Raw genomic sequence first — 26,316 nt, forward strand, 5'->3', positions numbered from 1 at the left:
TATTTATAATTCAATATCGGGTGGTTAAATGGAAAATGGAAGATGTTCCCGTCGTCTTCTCAGAGCTTATCCGCCTTCCCCAGTAAGTTCTTCCCGGGGGAGGGAAGGGTGGGTGGGTGGGTGATTGCCCCTCCCCCATACCAGGTCCTGGGCTGGACACTGGAACCTGTAATCCCTGCCTAGTTCTGGGCACCACCATTTGTCAACTTGCTCCCTCGTCACAAGCCTTCTTGCTGTTCAGAGCTTTGTTCAGGAAGGCGGGTTCTTCAAAGCTAGGGACAGGAGTGGGAGCAGCTGGCCAGGTCTAGGGGAGCCTGGAGTCCAGAGACCCGGGTTCATGCCCCGGGGCTTCCAGAGACTCTGTGCAGCTCTTGCCTCTTCCTGGCCCTCCTCCACTGCCATCCGTTGCCTTCCATATCCTTTCATTTTTGTTTACAGCATGCAGTATGGCACGGGGTGCCCCCCACATCCAATTATGGCAAGAAGCATAACTGTCTCCATTTTACAGAGGAGAAAACTGAGGCTCAGGGAGATGCCTGGATGTACCTCAGGTCACACAAGTGGTGTGAGCTCAAGTTGGGGATTGGAACCTATGTCTTCAGCCTCCAAGTGTACTGGGAATGCATTCTGGGTGCAGGGGGAGGTCTGGAGTCTGAGCAAAGTGGACAGGACATGAGCTCCAGAATTACACAGACTCAGATTCTGATTCCAGCTGCATGACCTAGGGCATGTTCCCTAACATCTCTGGTCTTCCACTTTCCCATCTGTACACTGCACTAATGATAGGAGCTGCCCCTGGGGCTGTGGTGAGGATGAAGAGGGAGTGGAATCACCATGCGGTGCCTGCCCTCCATGAAAGTTGGATATTGCTGTCATTACTGTAGTTACAAGAAATGACCCTCATTTTACAGATGAGAAAACTGAGGCCTAAAGTCACAGAGGCTTCTCCATAGTCATTCAGTGAGTCAGCGGCAGGGAATCCAGGCCTCTAGGAGCTTGGCAGACCGTGTGTGGCTGGCTCATGCCAGCACCTCCCCAGGTACCCACCCACCCTTGATTCTGAGTTGTATGTCTACTCTCCCCACCCCCACCGCCATCACCAAAGAGTCCCAGGGAGCAGCTGCACATGGAGTCCTGGGCCCCACTCTTTTCTGCTCCCCAATCCATTTCTGTATGTTTCTATCTCACACACACACATATATGCACACACATATGCATACACACACCCAGTGAGCCAAAGCAGGAGCGGAGGATCCCACCACAGCCAAATGTTGCCTGACTTCCCTGAGCAGCAGATGAATGAGTCCTCACAGCTAACAAACGGCTGTCGGAAAGGTGGGAGAATGAAGGTAATTAGTCCCCTTAATGCCGATTTCAGACTAATCTTTCACACTTAAGGAAATTGTTCCAATGATTTTCTTATTTTCAGGGGAGCTCGTTAAGTAAGAATTAGAAAAATAGATATGGCAGGAGATAAGAAAATGGATTTCGTAGTGACAACCTGCCTATACACACTCAGACGGGGCTGGCTGGCCCGGTTCCGATGCACAGACCCAGATCTTCCTGGAGTGCATGACAGGAAGGTGTGCCAGAGTCCCCGGGCAGGACGAAGACCTCCAGGGGGACAAAGGTGATCAGTGAACCCTGATTGCAGTTGACATCTTTGCACCTAGACCAGCTTTCTCAGCCTCCCTGCTCCTAAGCCCCGGCTGGAAGAAGTGGTTCACAACTTTCCTCAACAACTGGAAAGAATGATGTCTTTCAGGGACCCACTGCAGGGAATTCAGACCTCAACACCTTCTGGGATCTTTGGGGGAAGCCAAGGAACATTTATTGAATGCCTGCTGTATGCAAGCTGCTGTGCTGGGTGCTTTCTCTCCATTTCACCTGACGACCCCAGGAGGTAGATGTACAGAGGTGGAGGTGCAGACTCAGAGGCAGGGCCGATGTCCAGCTAGCCCTGTCGGTTGTTTTCAACTGTCCCCTGTTCTGATGGATCAGTGACTATGCTGGTCCAGTGGCTCAGTGTCTTTAATATTGCCCTTTGTCATGTGAGCCAAGGCCACAGGGCTATAGATTCCCATCTGAAGCTAGAACCCCTGGTGTCTGACACCAAAGCTCACACCATTTCTGTCTCTCCAGGCCACCTCTGTGTAAGGAGTCCCTGTGGGAAGGAGGCATGGAGGGGATGACTTAGAGCCAGGAGAAACTGTGTCTCTTGCCGAGATAGTGCAGCTTTACTAGGTGGGAAAATGGGAGGGAAAGTCTGAAAAGTGTTTATCCTTCTGGGATGGGCACAGATAATTTTTCCCTCACTCCTCATCAGCACTCATTCCTGCCTCTCCATCTTTGCTCAGGCTTTCCCCCGACCCCCAACCTGACCACTGTACCCAGTGCTGATCACTCCTGTCTTCACTCATCCCCAACAGCTCCAGACTTCTCTTTCGCCCCTGTGCCTGGTGGGGACTCATTGGTTCTCATGTTTAGCTGCATTCTGGGAAGCTTGCCTTTGTGTGTGCCATGACCATCCGTTCTGTGGACCAGGTTGCAGCGTTGTTAGCAGAACTGCCTGGTGATTGGCTCTGCCAAAGGAGAATTGTTCTCGCACAGGCCAAATGGGAAAACGAGACTTTGTGAAAATGTCAACATGACATTTTTCCTGGGTCACAGGCCAAGTCTCCCCCACTCCCCCAACCACAATGTAGACCTCTGCTGTGCAGAATTTGTGCATTTGGAGAAAGCTCCTAGTGCAGTGGTTCTCAACCAGGGGGGACTTTGCCACCCTTGGGACATTTGCAATGTCTGGAGACTTCTTTGCTTGTCACAACTGAGAGGCTGCTACTGGCATCTAGTGGGTGGAGGGCAGGGATATTGCTAAACATCCCAAAGAGCCCAGGACTCCTTCCCCCCAAACACCTATACACAAAATAATTATCAAACCTAAGATATCAGTAGTGCTGATGTTAAGGAACTCTGCCCTACGGTCATCCGATCCAATGACCCCTTTAAGCAACTTACCTCAGAGTTGGGGATAGAATCCAGGTCTCCTGACTGTTTCTACCACTGAGATTAAACGATGGAAAGGGAATTGGACCTCTGAGGCAAGATTCAGGGTTCAGACACTTTTTGTTTTCAATTTGACACATATACATTGTGCTCCTGTGACATACCAGGCATTGGGCAAGGTGCTGGGTACTCAGTGGTGGACAAAATATATACAATCTCTGCCCGTTTGGGACTCCCACATAGTGGATTTTGAACTGGGTGACCTTAGGCATATCTCTTCCTCCTCTGAGCCTTAGTTTCCTAATCTCTAAAATGGGCACGACGCGACGTCTCTCCCAGCATTGTTGTGAGGCCTTCAGGAATTTAAATGTCAAATATAATTGTAGATTATCGATAAACATTTAAGTAGATTGAATGCTTCTCCTTCCTGGAGAGGGCTGGCAGGTGGTGGGGAGAGTTTTTCTACAAGGAAAAGAGGAAGGAGAGAAAACTAAGACATTATGGAGCACCTACTGTATGCTTTTCATGGGATCCTCCTGTCAACACTGTAAGGCAGGTGTTCTCTTACTCAAAGAGAAGATGAGGAAACAGGGGCTCAGAGAGGGAAAGAGACATGCTCAAGCTGGATTTGAACCCAGCTCCCTGGCTCTTTCAGCTCTCCCACTCTGATGCTGGGCAGGGAGTCAAGGTCCAAATCTGACCACGCCTGGCCCTCGAGCCTTATTCCCCAGCATCCCTCGGGGTCTCAGTCTCACCCCATTAGCGCTGCTTTAAAAAGTGCGGACCGACCAGGGCGCGTTATTGCCCACATAAATCAGGCAGCTCCAAGTATGGAACACCTTTAAACAAACAGCTGATGGGAGTGAAGTTCCAGGATCATTATTAATAGCTTTTCATTTCGGTGGCCGCTGTGCTGTGACATGCCTTCCCAGCAGAAGCCCTGCGCAGCCAGCCCCCGATTCGCTGATCCCCCGAGTCCACCAGTCAGAATGAATGACTGTACCTTTGTGTTAATTGTGGAGCCCAGCCACACACAGAATGCTAATAGGGCCGAGTGGGAGGGGGTGGGTGCCAGCCTTGCCTGGTTGCTGGGCAGGGAAGGACCCCACCTCTGGTCTTCCTCCGTGGCAGCCAGCTGCTAGATCTGTCTAACATCCTTATCTGAGCTCTGCCCTCCTCTGCTCAAGAAAGCCCCATGGCTCCTGTGGCCCAGACCCAAGTCCAGACTCATCTGTCTGCCATTCAGGGTCCTTCATGTCTCATCCCTTCTGTGGCTCCAGCCTCCTTGCTTGCATTCCAATACCATGGCGCCCTGTGCTGCTCAAACTCTTATTCATTTATTCATCCGTTCAATCAATCATCCATTCATTCAATAAACATTTACTAAGCCCTCTGAGGGATGGAGGGGATGAAGCTGTGAACAAGACGGGCATGGTCCGTCATCCCATGGAGTTTAATATCAAGCAGAAAAGACAGACGTTGGGTCTGTGTCACAGTTTAGCTCTTTATTATCTGTGTAACCTTGCATGAATAACCTCTTCTGGGCCTCAGTTTCCTCCTCTGTAGAATGGGAATAATAACAGTAGCTACCTCACAGGGTGTGTCAGGACTTAAATAACTAAAAAGATATGTGAATCACTCAATATTCCTTCGATCTTTTACTACGGAGCAAGAAGTACTCCATGAGCGTTAGCTGTTATTATCATTATTAACTCACGACTTCATTAAAACATGCGATGATGACTATAAAAGAAAGGTACAAGGAGAGCATCTGATAGGGAGCTCGGACTAGTCTGGAGCTCTTGGGAAGGGGTCCCTGAGAAAGTGATTTGTTCTCAGATTGGAGGGTGGGGGTGGCGAGGTCGAGGACAGTCAGGTGGAGGGAACAGCCTGGGTAGAGGCCCTGAGGCTGGATGGATTTTGCCAAGCTGAGAACCTGAAAGGCAGCGGGGAGGCTGGCACGTCAGGAGCTATGGGGAAGAAGGTCGAAATGAGACAGGAGAAGCAGGCAGGAGGCCACACTGTGCAGGATCTCGTGGGCCTTGTTAAAGTTTAGATTTTATTCTAAGAGTAATGGGAAGCTGTTTAAAGCTTCCGAAGCAGAGGATTGGCATGAACCTTATTCTGTTTGGAACTCACCCAGACCACTGTGGGTGTGAAGCAGACTGGTCCCCACCCCTTCACCTGCTGGGGTCCCCCGTCGGGTGGCTGAGAATGAAACAGGGACATGGGAGAGGAGGGTGTTGTCCAGGTGAACAGTAATGGTGGCTTGAAGTAGGTGGGGGTAGTGAGGTTGGAGAGGAGTGGGCTATTTCTAGAGACATACAGAAGGCAGAATCCTCTGGACAAGTAGGAATGCTATGGGGAGGTGCAAGATGAGGACCTGTTTGGTAAGATATTGAGGTGGCCCCATTCACTGATTTGGGGAAGAGAGGGAAGTAGCAAGTTTGGAGGATGAGGAACCATGCATGTAGCTTACCATGCCCCAGTGGCTGGAGGCCTCTGAGCCTTTGCATATACTGTTCCAGGGAGAATGTCCTTCCCCAATCTTGTCTGATGGGGCATTTTGTATGAATCACTCAAAGCCAGGCTCCAATGGCCCCTCTAATATTTGAAGCCCTCCCTGGTACCCCAGATTTGGTCTTTTTCCCGCATCCACACCTCTCCCAGCACCCTGTACCTCATAGAGCTCTCGGCTCCTTCAGTTTCCTCTGCTGTTTCCATCTCATTTCCCTCCAAATTTTGGAAGGCCCTAGAGTGTAGTTCTTGGGCTACTCTTCCTCAGATGACCACATGCAACCCTGCAGCTTGAAACCCCATGGATTTGCTGGTAACACCCAAATGTGTGTGTCCAACTCAAATGTCTGCCCAAAACCCAACACATACAGCCTCTTGCCTGTCCAGTGCGACGTCTAAAAGGCACTTCAAAACCCTCATGTCTGAATCCGGACTCCTGAGTGCTACCCACCACCACACACAAATAATGAGAAAATAAATTCAAAAACTACTCCTCTTCCAGCTTTCCCCAGTTCGGTAACTGGCAACTCCATCCTTCCAGCTGCTTCTGCCAAGAGCCTTGAAGTCAGTCTTGACTTCACACCCCACATCCAATCCATCAGCAAATCCCGCCAGCTCTACCTTAAAATAGATCCAGAATCTGGCCGATCTTGCCACCTTCATTGTTAGCAGCCTGGTCCCGGCCACCATCATCTCTCACCTGGATGATTGCAACAGCCTTCTAACTGGTCTCCCTGCTTCTGCCCTGGCCCCCTGCAGACTGTTCTCAGTTATGGTGTTAAAACATAAATCAGGCCATAACACTCCTTCTCTCAAAATTCTTTTGGCTTCTTGTCTTACTCAGAGTAAAATGGCTCATAAGACCTAACATAAGTTAGCTTCTTGTTGCTTCTCTGACCTTTTCCTACCTCCCCTCTCCCTCCCTTCCAGCCACACTGGCCCTCTGGCTCGTCTCTGAATAGATCAGGTATGATCCCACCTTTGGGCCTTTGCACTTGCTGGTCCTCTTGCCTGGAACACCCTTGCCCCTGATGTCTGCCTGGCTCACTCTCTCCCTTCCTTCGAAGGTCCACTCAAATAGCTGACCCCATGCATCTTTCCCTGACAACCTGCAATAAAACAGCTCCTCAGTTCCCCAGGCCATTCATATCCCCTCACTCTGCTTTCTTCACGTTCTCCATAGAACTTATCACCATCTGATATGTTATAAATGGATGCCTCCTTTCTCTATAATGTGAGTGCCATGATTTTAGGGGTATTGTCTTTTTTTGCTTGATGCTGAATTCCCAGCATTTAGAACAGCACATGGCACATAATAGGTGCTCAGTGGATATTTCTTGAATGACTCGCAGAGTTTTTATCTATCTGTCTTCCTGTTTGTCTGCTTGTCTGTCTCCCCCAGCAGATAGTGAGAAGCCACTGGATCCAATTCTCCACTGCTTTCCTGGTGTCCAACACAGAGTCTGCAGAGTGGGTGCTCATCAAATGTTTGAATAAACAAATGAATAATAATAGAATTTCCAGATGGATTGCATGGGGCGATATGAGGGAGGGGTTACAGCTAGACAGAGCTGCCTACTGGAACTTTTCCTACCATTCCTGAAGAACCTGGGGTCACCTGGGAGGGAAGGAAGCTAGAAACATGAGCCAAGGAATCTCTAGAGGCCAGAAGGAATAGGGATTAAAATTTAGGAGCTGGTGATGGAAGGATCTGAAAGTGTAGGTTTCCAACTGGGCTTCATGTTTGAGGCTAACCTGTGGATTTAGAATTCCGTTGGAAGTTCAGGAAACTAAAGCTTTAGAACGGGCCAAGAGTTTAGGGTTAGGGTCTGAATTAAGGTTTGGAGTTTGGAAAACAGGTTGAAGTTTTGGATTTAACGTTAATATTCAGAATTCTAGTTAGGGCTGAGTGTTTGGGAGCTGAGCCTAATGTTTGTGGTCAACTGGTTTTGAGAATGGGTCAAGAAACGAAAACTGGTGAGAAAACTGGACAAAGTTGAAGGTGGCATCAACTTGAGGGGCTCAACTTGAGGATGTTTAGTAGATTTTCAAAGCTTCTTTGCCAAGACACTATGAGACAGACGCTCACGTTATATAGTCAAGTTTTTGAACAGTGTTTCTCCACTAGGGGCAATTTTGCCACCCAGGGGACATTTAGCAATGACTAGAGATGTTTTTGGTTGTCACAACTGGGTAGGAGGGTGCTGCTGGCATCTGGTGGGTAGAGGTCAGGAATGCTGCTAAACATTCTACAATGTCCGGGACAGCCCTCCACGACAAAGAATTATTCAGCTCCAAATGTCAATAGTGCTGAGGTTGAGAAACCCCATGCTGGAGGATTTATTCATTCTCTAAAGGGTTAGCCAAGGCTAATCCAAGTGGGCCAGGAGTCAGAGTATGAATGTTTAGGGGGAGGGCTGGTGTGATGTGGGCCTGAGCTATAGAGTCAGGTGCGGGCACACTTGTGTCCCCCTCCCCTGGATGGAGCTGCTGACAGCTATCTCTGGCTCTGGCAGACTCTAGGGGAGAGGAAGGGGGTTAGGGTGGAGATGGGGAGGGAGAAGGAGGAGAGGGCCAGCCCAATGTGTCAGGAAATTCAGGAAGCTACAGACAAGCAGGGTGGGAGCTGGTGAGAGACAGAGAGAGAGAGAGACTAATAGTTTTGCAGAGTTGCAGAGAGCCTGAGCAGGTTCTATGGGGGGTGTGTTAGGGAGGAAGGTTGGGGGTGCGGCATGGATAGTCGGAGAGCTGCAGAGAGTTGGCATCTGGAGGGCCTGGTGTCTGATGCACCCTCTGCAACCTATGTGATTACCTTGTTCAAGACAGAATTCAAATAATAATAGCTGGCTGGGCATGGTGGCTCACTCCTGTAGTCTCAGCACTGTGGGAAGAGAGGCAGGTGGATCACCTGAGGTCAGGAGTTCGATACCAGCCTGGCCAACATGGTGAAATGCCGTCTCTACTAAAAATACAAAAATTAGCTGGATTTGGTGGTGCGCGCCTATAATCCCAGCTACTCAGGAGGCTGAGGTAGGGGAATCACTTGAACCTGGGAGGCAGAGGTTGTAGTGAGCCAAGATAGCACCACTGCACTCCAGCCTGGGAGACAGAGTGAGACTCCATCTCACAAATAAATAAATAAATAAATAAAACAAAAAACAAACAAACAAAACCAAATAATAATAGCTAACACTTGCATCACACTTACTCTGTGTCACTCTAAATGCTTTACATCTGTTAACTCATTTTTAATCCTCCATCAGGCCTGTGTGGTGGGTACTACTATAATCTCCATTTTACAGATTGGATACGGAGGCAGAGGGGTTAGGTAAGTTGCCTAAAATCCCATAGTCCTAAGCGGCCCTACTGGCTCCAGAGCTGGCTCCAGGCTTCTGTTTTCCATTTGCTTCTTCTATCATTGGCATTGACCATCTCATCACACCCTCTCAGTAGTCTCCCGAGATAGGTGCTCTTGTTACTGCCCCTGCTGCACTGATGAAGTAACCAAGGCGCAGGGAGGTGAAGCACCTCTCAACACAGCCAGGTCTGCCTGACAGCGAGGCCACTTCTGCTCTCTGCGTTGTAGCCTGGGGTGCACCTCTGCACAGCCCTATGTGCCCACTCTTGTGGCCACATCTGACCTTCACAAATGGCCTCAGGCTTCAGGGTTTCTCAGCCTCAGCAGCAGTCACATTTTGGCTGGATAACCCTTTAATGCTGGGGCCTGTCCTGCTCAGGGTAAGATGTCTAGCTTTACCCCTGGCCTCTACTCATTGAATACCAGTAGCACTCTTTATTCCCAGTTGTGACAACCAAAATTGTTGTCTAGACAATGCCAAATGTTCCCTGGAGGCCAAAATCAACTGCTCTCCCACCCCAAAGGAGAATGACTGCTCCAGATGGTCGGCAAAGGAAGATCCTCCCATGACATCGCGGATCACGGAAAAAAGGGCCAGAGAGGGTCACACCTTGCCCAAGGTCACTCAAAGAGTTGGTGGTAGGACTCAGGTCACTCTAGCCAAGAGGAAGGCATGCCTACTAAGCTTTCCTGCTGGAGTCTCCCTCCCCCAGGGTGAGTGTTGAGTGCCAGCAATGTGGCAGGAGTGGGCTGCCTGTCCCAGTAAATGCACAGGTCCCATGAGCAGCCTGTCCTTGCCAGAGCCCTCTGCTCTCCAGCTGAGCCGAGGTGGGGCTCCCTCTGCTCCTAGCTGTGGCACTAGGAAAACAGCTGTGGCTTTGATGCCCAACAGACCAGATTTCAAATCCCAGCTCTGCTACACCCATACTGTGGGACCACAGGCACAGCACTCAACATCTCTCACCCTCTGTTTCCCCATCCGAAAAATGGGCAGTTTGGATTAGAGAATCGCAAACACCCAACTAGCTCTGATGTTCTGATTTTCTGACAACGTAGGGTATCCAGTGTCTTAGTCCTGGCTGTGCCTGCAACTCAAAGTGGCACCTTGGGCAAGTCACTGCCCCTCTCCAGAACCCACTCTCCTCAATCCGCCATTCACCTTCAAGCAGCCAACACTCCAGTCACACAAAACTTCTCACTGTGAGCTAAACCATGAATTCTTCCCTGCATCGGTTCATGCTGCCCCTCTGAAACGCTCTCCTGCCCATTATCCACCTGGAGAACTGTTCATCTTTTTAAGACTGAGCCCAAGTCATTTGCTCCAGGGGGTCTTTCTGATTCCTGCAGGCAGAGTTAATCACTCCCTCTTTTGTTCTGTTCTGGTGCTTCTAGAAGAGCACCAGCCACTGGTTGTGTGTGTGTGTGTGTGTGTGTGTGTGTGTGTGTGTGTGTGTGTGTTTCTCCACTAGACCGAAAGAGTCCTTGCAGACAGACCCTGGGTCTTCCTAATCCTAATGTCTTTGTGGTCCACACAGTGCCTGGCACAGAGTAGATGCTCAGTACATGCTGAGTAAGTAAGAATGAATGAAGCGGGGGAGGAGACTGCCAAGACCCCTTAGTGGTTAAAACCCTCTAGAATCCAGGGAAGGAGGCCAACCTCTTGCTGTCATCTGGTCTGAAGCTGCCCCCATCCCCAGTCCCAGCAATGGCCTGTCGTCTCAGCCACCCACACACTCTGCGGACTCAGAGAGTACCTTGGACAGCAACCAGACACTTTATAAAAAATGCTTTTATCCTCCATGAAGCTGCCGCTACAGGGAGCTATCTGTGCAGACCTGCGTCTCCGTGTGTGCATGGAGACATGTGCTTGTAGAAGAGGCCTTGCTTCTTCCATTTTTCAATCTATCCCAGGACTTTCTGAGGATCAGACAGGGAACCTATGTTTTTCATGTTTATGTTTCTGAATGTGCAGTCTCCGACCTAAGATAGGGGTGGCTGGGGTTAGGGGGAGCACTTTGGAATTCCCTCCCTCTAATAGTCCCTCGAGGAATCCACCCTTCTCTTCATCTGAGCCACATGTACCCAAATTGTCCACAACCCCTCTTCCAAGAAGTCCTCTGACTAAACCAACCAGATCTCAGTTCCTGGTTTTGGGGGTAGGGAGGAGAGAGGTGGTCTGTGTTCTTTGAGATCCATCCATTCAACAGGTATTTTCTGAGAAGTTATGAAAACACGGAGGCCGGGCGCAGTGGCTCATGCCTATAATCCCAGCACTTTGGGAGGCCAAGGCGGGCGTATCACGAGGTCAGGAGTTTGAGACCAGCCCGGCCAACATGGTGAAACACCGTCTCTACTAAAATACAAAAAATTAACCAGCCTTGGTGGCACATGCCTGTAATCCCAGCTACTCAGGAGGCTGAGGCAGGAGAATTGCTTGAACCTGGGAGGCGGAGGTTGCAGTGAGCCGAGATTGCACTATTGCACTCCAGCCTGGGCGACAGAGCAAGACTGTCTCAAAACAAAACAAAACAAAAAATCGCTTACATTATGTTTAACTTATTGGAGTCTCAGTTTGTTCACTTGTAAAATGGGGGTAGGGGTAGGTAGATATGCCTGCAACATCAAATCCTTAAAAGGGGGCAGCTTTATGGTTTATGCATTGACCCTCAGTGCAACACATCAGCTTCAACCTTCACCTAAAAGCAGGACTGGATGTCTTCATTCAGCTGTGTCCTTCCTGTGGGGCCCTAGTTAAGCCCCTTCCCTTCCTTGAGTCTCTGGTTGCAAAAGAAGTGGATTCTCTTCTCTAAGTTCTGGTTCAGCTGTGGGGTCCTGAGTTTCTAGGATTCTATACTGATGCTGGGGAGCCATGCAACTTCCTCTTTCTTCCTCCTGCCCCAAGGAAGGGGCTGGGGCCTCAGACAGGAGACTGGGACACACCAGAGCTTCCTGGGGATGGTAGGAGGGTACAGAAAGAGGAAGATCTGTCCTAGCTGGGGTGTGAGAGACAAGTTAACAGCTCAATTGTTATTTCAATTACACGGATTATTTGAAAACAATGTTACGAGTTTCATCACTGACAACCCCGGGAAATGGCTGCTATGGCAACCAGGGAAAAGAATGGCCCTGACCAACCAATCAGAAGTTCCAACTGTGCCCCAGTTTGTACGAACTCTCCTTCCTCCACAGGCCTCCCCCCATTCTCTGCTGGGGTGGGTGGGTGGGGGCTTGGGAGGAAGAGGAAAAGAAAGGGGCAAGAAAAGGCCACTCTGTAGAAGGGAAGAGGACAACTGAAGAAACTGAGGCACAAGGAGAAGTGGGATTCCTGGCATTGGCTGTTCATCCCACATTCTTCAAGTGTGAGAATGTATCTGACCCACTGCACCTTCCCAGTGCCCAGCACAGGCCTGGCACCCAGCAGATAGTAACAGGGCTTGTTCCAGAGCTGCCTGTGCTTGGGGAGGGGTTTCCCCTTCACACCCTTCATTCTCTGCTCACCATCCGGTGGGAGGGAATTCTCTTAGACCTTTTCCACGGAGGCCACACACAATTGGCCTTGTCTTTCACTGCCAGGAAAAGAACAGGCACGCGAAGAGCCTCTCACTGGCAGGTGAGATCTGTGTGGTTCTGGGGTGTCTCTGAGAGCCCTGGATGTCTTTCCCTGCTGCCCTCTGCAGAGGCCACCTCTCCCTGCAACGTCCTTTGGCCCAGCCTTCTCCAAATGAGGCACCCCAGTGGTCTCCAGAAAAAGTGTTTTTGCTTTGAGACTATCCTGTGCTCTCCCTGTTCAGAAAGAGGCCAACTTGATGGGAAGCTGGTTGGACTCTAGCTCTGCAAAATCTCCCTCCTGAAAGCCCATTTCCTACCCGGCCTGAGCTCCCTGCTGTCCACTCCTGTGTTCCCGAATCCCTCATCACATTTACTTTTAAAGAAACCCTTACATAGGGCTTACAAACACTAGGCACTGTTCTAAGTACTTTACAAACATTAGCTTGTTTCATTCTCACCACAAGCCTGTAACGCAACTACTGTGATTATCATCTCCACTTTACAGATGGGGAAACTGAGGTGGTTAAGTTACTTGTATAAGGACAGGCAGCTAGGAAGGGGGGCAGCTCAGGGAGCACAATCCAGGCAGTCCAGCTTCCAGAATCCAAGTGCAGCTTCCAGAATCTAAGCTCTGGGCTGCCATTCTCATTCCTCCTGATAGATGATGATCCAGCTTGAGTCTTGCCTGATAGTCAAAAGACTCATAAAATTCAACTTTCGTTGCCTCATCTATTTATTTGTAGAGGCAGGGTCTCACTCTGTCGCCCAGGCTGGAGTGCGGTGGCATGATCATAGCTCACCACAGCCTCAAACTCCTGGGCTCAAGCGATCCTCCTATCTCAGCCTCTGAAGTAGCTAGGACTACAGTCGTGTGCCACCACGCTTGGCTAATTTTTAAATTTTTGTAGAGATCGGGGTCTTGCTATGTTGCCCAGGCTTGTCTCAAACTCCTGGCCTCAAGTGATCCTCCTGCCTCAGCCTCTCAAAGTGCTCAAAGTGCTGGGATCACAGGTGTGAGCCAGCACGCCTGGCCTGTTGCCTCACCTTTTTATATCAGGAGCCTCCCAAGTGCTTGTCCTGAAACTTCTGTGCCCTCTTTTTGTATCTTCACAGTCAGGGAGTGGTAGACAGATACAAAGAGAGGAGGCACCTGAGGACGTTATCAATAAGTGGATGTCTGTAGATCAATGCTGGTTCTCACAGCCCAAAGTCCTGAGCTGGCTGTAAGGCAGGGAGGGGCATATTCATTAATTTGGTACCTACTATGAGGACACTATGTGCGCATTATCTCATTCATTCCAAGGGGGGTCTTACACTCCTCATTTTACAGATGAGTAAACAGAGGCTTGGAAAGTCGAACACCTGCCCAAAGCCATTCAGCTAAAATGTATCCAATAAGGATTGGTGCCCAGATCTGTCTGTCTCTGACTGCCATTAGCAAAAGACATGATTCCTGTCCTCAAGGGACCAGTTAGAGAAGCAAGACAGGTAACAATGGTTCGCAAAGGGCTGCAAGGGGGTGCTGAGATTGAATAGATGTAAGGGCACAGCCCAGGTGAGCAAAGGTTTGCAGGTGGGAATGGGCCCTGGAGCAATGGCCTAGCAGGTCTGTGTCTGAGCTCATCAGGTGATCATGTCAGATGACGAGATGGGGCTTTGAACGCCAAGCAGATGGTTTGGCGCTGACAGGCGAGGCCACAGGGAGCCATTGCTGTCTTAGGAGCCTCTTTCCCTCCCTCCTGAGGCAGCCTCCCTCTCACGCAGCACAGCAATTTCCCAAAGCATTTTCTCTAATTTGTGATTGTTTTTCTAACCAGAAGCAGCAAGAGTCTCCAGCTTCTCCCAGCCCATAAGCCGAGCCTAATGGAGCTACCAAAGTTGCAGGTCTCCACCCCCAGCCCAGCCCACTTGGGGACTTACAAGTCCCTCTGTCCCAAAAGCCCCCCACGGTACTAGGCAGGCTGCGGGGAGGGTCTTATGGTCCCAAATCCAGGGGCTTCTTTCCCAGCCTGAAGCTGGCTGAGTTGATGCAGAGACCTGGGAATGACTTTAAGCTGGGGCCACCCACTGCCGGCTGATGGTGCCTCACGGACCTCAAGGGCTGGTACCCTGGGACAGAGAGTGGCATGAGGGCTCTGGGAGGAAGCCAGGGGCTACTCGAGGGCTCTAGGAGGGGCAGGGGCTGAGTGAGGAGGCCAGGGCTCTGTGAGTAGGGATGAGGGCTCCTTGAGGGAATGCAGGCTCAGAGACGAGATGAGTCTTCAGTTCGGAGGACAGAAATTCTGTGAGAGAACAGGGGCTCTGGAAGGGGCAGGCATGCCAGAAGGTGACCAGGAGCTAAGTGACAGGAGGTGCTCAGGGACGGAATGGGGGCTCAGGGACGGGATGGGGGCTCAGGGACGGGATGGGTTTCCAGGAGGGCTGGGGGCTCTGTGGAGGGTTAGAGCTTTCACAGGGGGTGCAGGAGCTCTGTGGAGATTCTGGGGAATTGGGGGCTCTATCACGTGAGAGGACCAGGCCTCCACAAGGAGACAGGGACTCCAACAAGAGACGGGCACTCTGTGGGAGGTGGGGATCTGGCCAGGGGCTCAGCTGCAGGGCTGGGTTTGTGAGCATAAAGGCTCGGAAAAGAGAGCACCGGCTCAGTGAGGGGATGAGGGCTAACCTGCAGGGGACAGAGGCTCCGGAAGGGGCTTGGGGCTTTCCAAGAGGATGAGGGCTTGGAGAGAAATGGTGGCTTATGAAGGGACAGGGGCAGTGAGAGAGTGGGAAGGCCCTTCCTCCAAGTTTGTTTTGGGGATTAAATGCAGCCATCTCCTCCCTGACCCACTACCCGGGTGCCCTGCCTCGGCTGACCCATCCTAGCCACAGGGTTGTCTCCTTGGCTTACACAGCCCTGTGCCCCTGATGGTCCCCTCACCTTGGTCCTCTGCTCCACCACTCCCCGACCCACCTCTCCTCAAGGCAAGATCCTGACGCTCCCTTTACTAACTCCTCCACAAATGCCCCACTCTGCACCCATTTCCTCAAAGTCACCTCTACAGATTTTGATATCCTCCTACAGCCCAAATGCATTATCAGGTCGGTACTTCAGACACCCGTAATGATCAATAAGGTAGTCCTCCCTCACAGCCAACCTCAATCTGTCTAGCTGCAAGTGCAACCCATTTCCTCTGTTCTGTCCTGGAAATAGAACAAAAAGGCTGATCTACAGGCCACTGTTCATTCCATTCTTCATCGCTTTGGATACATAAAGTCTCCTCTCAAACTTCTCTCTTCTGGGTAAAATCATTCTGGTCCTTTTGGTTGGCTTTTCTAATCATTATCTTTAGGATCAGGTATCTTCAAATGCTGTGTTAAGATCTTATCAGAGCCTGGCACATAGTAGGCTCACAAGAAATGTATCTTGGATGGATGGAGAAGTTGGTAGACTTTGAGGGTGAATGAGGGTGGAGAGATGAGTAGTAAGAAGATGGAAAGAAAGGTGGTGATATGACTGTAAATGATGGGTGGGTGGATAATGGGTGGAGGTGGGTGAGGGGTGAACTGCAGGCAGATGGATGTTTAAATGGAGGTGGGTGGGCTGGAGGATGATGGATTGGATAAATGGATGGATTGATGAATGGGTGGATGGATGGATGGATGGGTGGGTGGATGGATGAGTGGATGGATGGCTGGCTTAGATGGGATGCTGGCTGGATGAATAATCTCAACTGGCATCTCAATTTTCCCCTATATATCCCAAGTATAGGCTCCCCTAATTTGGTTAATGGACCCCAGTTCTCCCAGACACCAGGCCTGAAGCTTTGTCATATTTCATTCCTCCGTCTCCCTTATCTCCCACAAGCAAACAGCTCTGAGTCCTGTTGATCCTATTTCCTTGGGGCCTTTCTCCCTGGCCCCTGTTCTCTACAACTTCATTAAGCCCCCACCCCACTTATCTCCTGGACAATTTCAGCTGCCCCTGTCTGTTGCCTCCTTTCTCTTTCCCTCAAGTCCATCCTAAAACACTGCCAACAGGAAATTCTTTCTACAGCTTAATTCCAGCCAGCAACCTTCAATAACTTCCTATTGCCTACATTCCTCAGCCTGGAGCTCCACGCATCTGAATTCAGCTACAACTTCCCTTTCTGGTCCTCTCTGTCTTTCCTCCCCTCCATGTCCTCTGTGCCCTGGTCAACGGGGCAACCGGCTGGCACCCAAGCCTTTGCCAAGCTCCTCCTCTTTGCTCACGCTCTTCCCACCTGCTGGAAAGCACCCCCAACCTCCACCCATACCCTCCACTTGCGGCAGCATCATCCTAGCTTCAATACACAGCTCAAATGCTGCCTCCCCACGAAGCCTCCCCTGGTGCCCGCGACCAGATAGAGCCAAGTGTGCCACTTCCTCAAGAGCATTTATGGAGCACCTACTATGTGCCCAGCTGGCAAATAGGGTCCCGATGGTGGGAGGGCTAGGACACAGGAGAGACACAACCTTTGCCTTCCAAGGTACACAGCCTGCTCATGTAGTCATGTGTGTGTGAGCATGCAGGTGCGTACAAACATATACAGAATTCAAGGAGAAAAATAAGGGCATGGCTAGGTGCAGTGGCTCACGCCTATGTGAGACTCTGTCTCAATAAATAAATAAATAAACAATAAAAAAATAAGGGCAAAATAGCACAGTATTAGTAGCTAAGGCTTATGGAACACTGAATATGGGCCTAAGTGCACTGTTCTAAGTGCTTTACTTCTAATAATTCATTTCACCTTCTCAATAATCCTATGAGGTAGGTACAGATGAGGAAACTGAGGCAGAAAGTCACTCAGCTAGTAAGTGGCAGGGCGAAGATGGGAACCCTGGAAGTCTGGCTCCCAGGCAGTTCTCTCAACAGCGCACAGTAGTGTGTCATGAATAGTGCTGTTGGAGTGGGGAGGGCAGAGAAAAGCCATGATAAGGCTCATTCTGACCTCCCAGCTCCCCTCCCACCCTGCCAACCCATCTCCCTTCTTTTCAAGCCATTTGAATAAATGGACACTGAAATAGACTCAGCTAGGGGCAAAGGATTCAGTCTGCTCTGAGACACCATAGGGCCCTGGGCAAGTTCCAGCCTCTCCCTGGGCCTCAGTTTCCCTTCTGTATCATGGGCTTGGATTGGTTAGTCCCTAAAGGCCTTTTCAACTCAAAAATGCATAACCCTAAACACAGTCACTTGGATCCTAGAAGACGCAAGCCTTGGCAGCCTCCTGGCCTAGGGGCTGGGCTGCCTCTCCTGGGAACTCTCTGTTGTCCCTGAATATACAATTTTAGCCTCTGGTCCCTGTGGGCCCCGCTGTGAGGCCACAGTCCTGTGTCTAGTTACCTGAGTCTGTCTGGCTTGTCACCTACCCATCATCTTGTCTACCCGCTGACCTGGATCCACCTGCTTCTGCTACCCATCCATCAGTCTGCCTGTGCCCATCCACCTTGCGTCCCCCGCCTGCCTGGTGCCTGTCACTCTGCCCATCACACACACACGCGCGCGCGCACACATACACACGCACACACTCCACCTCCCCAGCTCCCCTCCCCTACTCTGCAAGCACTACGGTGACAACAAAGAAGACGGGGCGGGGCCTTCTGCTTTTTTCACTCACAGAGGGGTCTGTGGTGTTAACATCTGGACCTACTTTCCAGAAGCCAAAACAGTTCTCTGCCATCCAGCATCCTTCCCTTCCCCAGGGACCCCCCAGCCCCCTCTTAGCTGGCCCCAAGGGCTTCTACTTGAGGAATCTGGTCAGGGCCACGCGCCTCCTGCCAAAAATGTCCAAGTGGTCCCTGAAGAAATCATCGGACAAGAGCGTGTAGATGTGTGTACAAGGATGTTCATGGCAGAATTGTTTGTAATAGCGAAGGATTGGAAACAACCCAAATGTCCAACAGTGGGGGCTGGTTAAATGAATTATGGGCCAGCCACACAATGGAGAACCATGCAGCTCTTAAAAAATGATGATGTAGATGTATATTTATCGAAATGGCAAGACATTCACAATATATTATAGGGTGAAAAAAAGCAGGTTATGGAGGCATATGTATAAAGCAAGATGCCATTTTTATTTTTTAAAAATCTATATATGTCAAGAAGGATATGCACTGAAATGGTAGCCAAGTGGTGGTAAAATTATGGCTAATTAAAAATGCTTTCATATATAAAAAGATACATACATATATACATATATATATAAATGTACACACGCACACACATAGAGAATCACTCTGTATTAAATACTTTCTGTGAGCCCAGTGCAGTGCTAAGCACTTTGTCTGTATTACTTCATTGCTCCAGAGTCCTTGGAGGTAGGTTTTATTAAAACCATTTTCTAGATGAGGAAACTGAGGTTCACTCAGCTATTAAGTGGCAGAATCGGAACTTCAACTCTGCTCTGTCTGCTTCCAGAGCCCATGCACCTAATCACTAGGTTGTCATGTTTCTCATTTTGTTTATCTGTAACTTGCCTATTAAATATATATATATGGCCGGGTGTGGTGGGTCATGCCTGTAATCACAGCACTTTGGGAGGCCAAGGCGGGTGGACCACCAGAGGTCAGGAGTTCGAGACCAGCCTGCTCAACATGGTAAAACCCTGTCTCTGCTAAAAATACAAAAATTGGTCAGGCGTTGTGGCAGGTGCCTGTAATCCCAGCTACTCGGGAGGCTGAGGGAGGAGAGTTGCTTGAACCCAGGAGGCAGAAGTTGCAGTGAGCCAAGATTATGCCATTGCTCTCCAGCTTGGGCAACAAGAGTAAAACTCCGTCTCAAAAAAAAAAAAAAAATATATATATATATATAGAAAAATATCTGTGGATCCAGGAGCTCCCCACCAGCCAGTGCATCCTTTTCTCCTCTCTAAGTGCCTGTGTATTAGCATGGTCCAGCTCTCTGGGGAGGGGCCAGGCAACCCTGGTTAGAGTTGGGCCTAACTCTAACTCAGACTTCAAGGCTACATGGCCTCAGGCCCCCTCTCCTCACACCCAAATTTAATTCAGTGAATGGAGTGAGTGCAGCTTTGCACCATATGCCATGCTAGACCCTAGGGAGGAAAAAATGAGAAAGCCCAGCGCCTGCCTTCAAGATCTTCTCATCCAGGGCTTGGTTTCTCAGCCTCCACACTATCAACAGTTTGAGCTACATGAGTCTTTGCAGTGGGGTGGGGCGACTGTCTTGTGCGTTGTAGGCGGTTTAGCAGCATCCCTGGCCTCTACCCATCAGATGACAGCAGCAGCCTTCTACGCAGTAGTGACAGCCAAAAATGTCTCGAGACATTGCCAAGAGTCCTCTGGGGGGCAAAATTGCCCCCAGTTGAAAAACACTGATCTAATGTGCTGCAGATGACACAAGGCAGGCAGTGAGAAAAGAAAACTAAACTAATTGCTACAGAGGTTCAAAACATAGACAGGAGTCACGTGTGCCTGGCTGGGTCCAAGAAGGCTTCCGGGGATGAACCTGTCCCCAAACCTTGAGAGCGCCTCAAGCTTCTTTCCATTCTACAGACTCATCCTGGATGGTGAACTCCTCCTTCCTCATGGCCTCAAAACTCTGTTTCCAGCCCAGAACTCTCCGAGTGGGCCTAGATGTTTTTGCATGACTATTCATCAGGCATCCCCACTCATGTATCCCACTAGGATCTCACCTCGACCTGTCCACAGCTGGTCCCCACCTCTTCTTGAAAGCCCTTCTCCTCTTCATGTAGCATCTTCATGACCCACACAGCCTCCTGAGCCAGGAATGGGGACTCCTTCTCTCCCCCATGCCCATGCAGTTACTCAGCTCTATCCATTCCACTCCCACAACCCTCACGAGTGAGTGCCCCTCCATGACTCAGAATCAGACACCAGCAGCCCAGGACCTGGTCTTCCCCACCCAGCAGCAGGATGAGGCTTCTAATGGTGAATCTCCATGCGCCGCTCCCATGCTGAAAACCTGTGTGTGGCTCCCCACTGCTCTCGGGATGAAGGCCAAGCTCCTTGTGTGGCTTTCAAGACCCACAGGACCTGGCTGCTGCCCACCTCGCTGGCCTGGTTTCCCGTGACTCCCACTCCCTGAACCCCACTTCAGCCAACTGAACTCGCAGTTCCTCTGCTATTCTCCCTCCTCTTAGGGCCTTGGTACCCCTTGGCTTGGAGGCTGCCTTCCCTGCTCTTGTTCCTCCCTACCCCCCTTTATCCCATAGATAACCGCGAGACAGCCTGCAGGTGTGCCTCAACATCATTTCCTCCTAGAAGCCTCTGCTGCCCCGCCCATTGGCTGTCACAGTTATGAGAATTGTTCGTCTTCCTCCCTGGTCCACCAGACTCCTGTCGGCTGGGATTCAGGCTGCTTGCTCACCATTGTGTCTCTACCATGCAGCACAATGCTTAACACATAGTAAATGCTTTAGGTATATATGTAAATGTATATATTTTAAACTGGATAATGAATGGATGGTCAGACAGGCAGATGGGTGATGCAATGAAAAGGGGCTATTTGGGTTGGGTCCTTAATACTTTGGAATATCTTCAGGGAAGGGCGTTCAGGTGGAAGGGCAGGTGGGGCTGGATGCAGGAGTGTCAGATTGGAAGCACAGTGGGAGATAAAGGAGGATGCAGACGGATTACAAGGACCTTGAATGTCATGGTGCCGAGTCTGGACTTAATTCAGTAGGCAATGGGGAGCCATGGAAGGGTTTTAATCAAGCCGGTGACACGATCCCACCTGCGTTAGAGAAAATACGCTCTGGTTGCCACAGGGGTTGCAGCGGGAGGGTATCAGAGGCTGGGAGGCCAGGGAGGAGGCTGCCACAACAGGTTAGGCATGAGCCAGTGAGGTCTGAGCTGGAGCAGGGATCGCGAGATGGATGAGAGGGGAGAAAAGGTAGAGATTAGGATGAAATGAATCTGTGGGACTCTAGAACATGTTCCTACACTGCCGGCTGCATGCAGGGACTCCACCTTCCTCAAGGCAAAGGAAGAAGGATCCTGAAGTCAGAGACAGATCCTGGTGGTCCTAACTCACTTCCCCTCCTGCAGGGGTGCAGGCAGCCAAAATCATGTGCAAAACCAAACAGGGAGGAACCACTGCCCTTACCCCATGGGAACCAAGGAATACAAATGGAGAGATACGAATAATAACGATACTGCTTTACGTATGGGGTGTCCTATGTGCCAGGCATCGTGCTCAGGACCATACATGCTCATGCACATTTAATCTTCACAACAACCCAATGAGACAGGTATTATATTTTCCTCCATTTCACAGAGCAAGAGACTGAGGCTCAGAGAGGCAAAGTAACTTGCCAGCAAGTCACAAACTCAGGCTGGTTGGACTCCAATGCCTACGCGCTTAATCATCTATTTATATTATGCACAGGAAAGAGCTGGTAACAAGTGGATGGCTGAAGGCTTGTGGGTCTGACGACAAAGCAAGAAGTTCCCAGCCTAATCCCAATGTGACAGCAGGAAGGAGCCTGCTGATGGGGCGTGGAGGGAAACGTGGGGGGAGAAGGGAATTCCTCCAGGTTTCTGCACCTCATGTGTTTGAAATCAGATCCACATATTCAGAAAGGTGTGTGCCCATTGTAAGAGAACTGAGCTAAGGAGTGAGCAGTGAACATATCCTTAACCCCCAGATGGGCCACCTTTGGAGTAATTAAAGAAAGGGATCCTTCTCTGGGGGTAAGCCGCCCCATAGGCCATGGCTGGTAAGTATACGAAGCCTTTTTGCAAATTAGAGAAAGATGCTCCCCTCCTCCAGGCAGGCACCTGACTTGGACAGTGGAGCTTAAAATAGATTTCAGTCCCCACTCTCCTCCTGCATTAAATGTCCTTGGACAGTCAACAACCTGCCCAACTGCATATAACAGCCATGCCCCCAGCCTTCCTGTCCTGCACCTCTGTTTCCAAGTAGCAACTCTGTATCATCAACAATGAGAAAATGTCCCTCCTGCCAGATACACAGAGCTCAAATCACTCCACAGACAACTTTCTTGTTAGGCCTTGTCTCCTCCATGAGGGGAAAGACAGTCCTACCATGCCCACCTGCCCTGATGAAAAGTTGAGGTCAGAGCCTGTCCTGGTGGTGAAATATCTAGGCTCTCTCTACAGGGGCCAGAATCAAAACACAAGGTTCTAGGAAGGAGAGGCCCTGACTCGAGAGCTCCATCTTAAAGGTGCTCTGAGGAACCCAGGGTGGAGGGTGTGCCCACTCTTGCTGGGGGCATGAGGCTTTTCTCTCTGAGCCTGGCCTGAGGCCTGGGTTTCCTTTCAGCCTGATTCCCCACCTGGTCCCCAGCCCCAGCACCCTTCCTGGCTCAGCTATGGGGAGGAATGAGGAAGTCCTCGGCCGTGAGGCCTCAGCCCACCCACCACCATAGGGTCTTCTATTCCCCCACTCTCTCCCAGGCCGTGCAGTGCCAGCTGCTGCCTGTGTTATATAAACAGAAATCATTCACTCTCTCTCCCTCTACCTGAGGCTGCATTTCAGACTGGAGTTTCCTGATGGAAGAAAAAGGGGAGGGGGAAGAACAGAGAGAGAGGAGAGGAAGTTTAATTGGCTGACTCTTATCGCCCATGTGGTAAATAAACTGGCTGCTCCAAACTTTGCCAACTCGGGAAGAGACGGGCCCTCCTGGGCTCCCTGCCCCAGCTATGGCCCGGCCCCTGTCAGAGGGCTTCAGAAAGCAGCGCTCCTGCAAAGCCCTCAGAAAGACCAATGCCTGGGGAAGCAGCAGGGGCATCGGGGGTTCCAGCCTCCAGGTATGATTATTCCAGAGCACGACCAGAAACATCCTGAGATCACAGCCACCCTTTTGACAGAAAGGCTGTGACTCACCCGGAGGTCACAACACACTTTTAGGGGCCAAACTTTGTCCTCTGCTTCTGCTACTTGGCTTCTCTGCTAAAGGCATTCAACAGCTTTCTTCCCGCACTGGACTGGGAGCACTGGGGTCTAACTTGAACACTTCATGCTGGATTTAAGCAAGCGTCTTCTTGTCCTGCCTGCAGCATGAAGCCAAGAAATGGCTCTGTTTTGCCCCAGGCCTACCCAACACATAAGGAGCGTTGGTGAGGCCTGGAAGTCAAGATGCCTGGGTTCCTATTCTGGCTCTGGGTATAGCTTACCATGTGACCTCGGGCCGCTGTTGCCAATCCTTGAAAATAGAAAAGAGGGCAGCCCAGGTGGTCTCCAATATGCTGATCACAGTTAGGAATAGGGAAAGGGGTTCTCATCTCCAGGGGCCCCCTGATGGGGACGCACAAGAGGTACAGGTGTCCCTTAGCTGAGAGAGACCTGGCTGGCTTTATAAAGTACCTGCCCCCGAGGCACTGGCAGTGGTGGTCCCAGAAGGGCACATGGACATCTCCAGGAAGCAGTGTTTAAATGTTGGCAATGCCCTTCCCTTCCAGGAGGAATGGAAGAGGAGAGTTCCAGACACTGGGACAAGGAGGGAAATAAGGGTGAAGTAGAGAAATGACTGGGGCAGGGAACAGGTGAGTGCTACAGAAAAACTGAGGCAGACAGGACAGAAGATGGGTCCTGGAGGACGGGGAAATGGTCATCTATGGGCAAAGACCAAAGAATGTCACTATGGGTGTAGAGGCCAAATTTCAACAAGGGCTGTAGACTAGAGGCAACTGAGGGGGACGGAGTGGGCACTGAAGGACACATACACGGGATACTAATGAAGGACAAAGAGTCATGGTCGTTAGGGTGGAGCCTTTGGGCCCCAGGGCAGTGGTGATGCTGATATAGGGTAGTGGCGCTGACCAGTGGGAGAAGAGGATGAGATCCTGAACCTGACTGGAGGGGCCACAGAGAGCTGGCAACAGCCAAAGCCCTCGAATGAGCCGCTGTCTGTGCTGGGGGCACCTTGGCCAGCTCCAGAAAGCTGGGGAGTGCTGGAATCAGCCCCAGGGAAAAAGAAGCTGGCATTCGCAACCCTGGCGACACCCGAAGGGGTGGGAGAGAAGAGGTTCCCAGGAGCGAGCGCCTTGGAAGCCCTGAGCGGCCTCAAACAGCAGTTTCTCTGCCCGCCACAAGGGGGTGCCCTGCACCTCGGGGAGACCTCGGGGGACCCTGGATCAGCTCTGCCCGCTGCAGCCACGCCTGGGACAGGGCCCGACAGTGCCAGAGAAGAGGCAGCCGGGAGGCGCGAGCGAGACGGGTCCACATTGTGCCCACCCAGGGCTGCCCAGCACCCTGAGCGCCCACGCAGTCCACTCTTCCCAGTAAACGCCGCGGCCCCCGAGGGTTAGCCCTAAGTGGCGCTCTCTTTGGACGTTAGGCGGTCGGGGGCCCCGTCCTTCTTCCGAATCGGGGACGGTGTCTCCGAAGTCCAGTCCTAAGGAAGAGGGCAGCGCTGGTCCTCGCTCACCGCCAGCCCGCCCGACGGCCAGAGGGCAACAGGGTCGCGCGGGTGGGGCCGGCAGGGGTCCCTGTGGGCCGGTTCCCCGGCTCAGAGGGGGCCAGAGCCATGCGTGTCGCCGCGGCTGGAGTCAGCCTCCGGGTGCCCCCGGACGCGGCACGACCTCGCACACACACACCGCGCGCACACGCTCGCGCCGTGCGGTATTTCCCGGCCCCGGACCCCGCCTCTGGGAGGGGCCGGGGAGCCGAGCCCCGCTAGCAGGGTTGGGGGACCGGGAACGCCTGGGTCCCAGCCTTCGCGTCAGGGCTGTGCGCCACCTTCCCAGCTCCTTTTGGAGCGCCGGCTCGGCCCCTGGCGTTGCCACCCCTCGGCCCGCGGGGGTCCCGGAGGCTCCCGGGCGCGCGACGGACGAGGTTGTGGGGACGGGTGGGGGCTGCGGGCTTTGGGCCGAGAGGCGGCTCGGCTCCGCGCCGGGGAAAGTTTGGACGTGGGAAACTCCCTCCCCGCCCGCCCCGCCGAGAGGAGGGGGCGCGCAGGGCCGGGCGCAGGCACCCCGGCTCCTCCTGCGGCTGGAGGCTCGCCCCCCGCGCCGCCTGCCCGGCCGCTCCCGCCGACCAGGGGGCTCCCTCCCCGCCGGGCAGCCTCCCCTCGGCCGCGATCCGGCCGCCCCTCCCGCGGCACTCCGCGCTCTTACCTCGGGGAGCGGCCCGGGGCTCCCCCCAGTCCTGCCGCCTCGGGACGCTGCGTGGGGCGGAAGCCCCGGCGCGGGCGACGGGCGAGTCCGGAGCCCCGCGGCCGCCCGGAGGAGCCGGAGGGAGAGCGGGAGAGAGAGGGGGAGCCGCGGCGGCGTGTGCGCGCGTGTGTGTGAGCGAGAGAGCGAGAGAGCGAGGGAGTGAGCGAGCGAGCGGGAGCGAGGGAGTGTGCGTGTCTGACTAGGGGGGAAGTGTGCAAGGGACGGATCCCTTCCTTCCTCCCGCAGCCTCTGGTGGAGACTCGGAGAATGCAGCGCCCGCCGGGCAGGAGCGCCGCACAGTGCCGAGCAGCAGGCGGCCGCCGGGCCCGGACCCCCGCAGCCGGGGAGCCCCGGCCCCCGCCCCAAGGATCGCGCCCCTCCTACGCCACGAGGGGACGGCCTTTCCCTCTCTCGGGCGGCCCAGTCCCAGGAAACCCCACAGGGGACAGTGCCCCTCCCTCCTCCAACCCTAGATCCGCGCGGAGGGAGCGCCCCCAGGAGGGGGACCATCTACCTCCCCGCCTGGCAGCTCCCCCGGTGGCCGCAGCTTGAGACCGGAGCCTATTCCCCCACCTGATTTTACTGCAACTACGGCTTCCCATTTCCGCCCCCGACTACCACGGCAGGCCGCCTTCAGAGGAGCGGGGCCTCAGGCGAGGGTAGGAGCAGTGTTCTCCAGTGGCCACCCCTGGCTTGCTGCCCAGAAAGGCCCCTTGCACAGACCAGATCGGCCAGTTCAGAAACAGTCACTGTGCATTGAGGTGGACAGAGACCAGGTGCCTAGGGCT

At 52.3% G+C, this 26,316-nt stretch overlaps 1 protein-coding gene across 4 annotated transcripts in view; it reads right to left on the minus strand.

Moving 5' to 3' along the window:
* CDH22 (cadherin 22) overlaps positions 1 to 25,725 on the minus strand; it is a 135,171-nt gene extending 109,446 nt beyond the window's left edge. For all 4 annotated transcript variants that reach the window (XR_012419475.1, XM_045363047.3, XM_045363046.3 and 1 more), the window contains exon 1: positions 25,490 to 25,725. The gene's annotated coding sequence lies outside the window, so the exon portion shown is untranslated. The remainder of the gene's footprint in view (positions 1 to 25,489) is intronic.
* Between the last annotated feature and the right edge of the window lie 591 nt (positions 25,726 to 26,316).

This window comes from Macaca fascicularis, chromosome 10, assembly GCF_037993035.2.
Source record: "Macaca fascicularis isolate 582-1 chromosome 10, T2T-MFA8v1.1".
In the NCBI taxonomy this organism is placed as follows: Eukaryota; Metazoa; Chordata; class Mammalia; order Primates; family Cercopithecidae; genus Macaca; species Macaca fascicularis.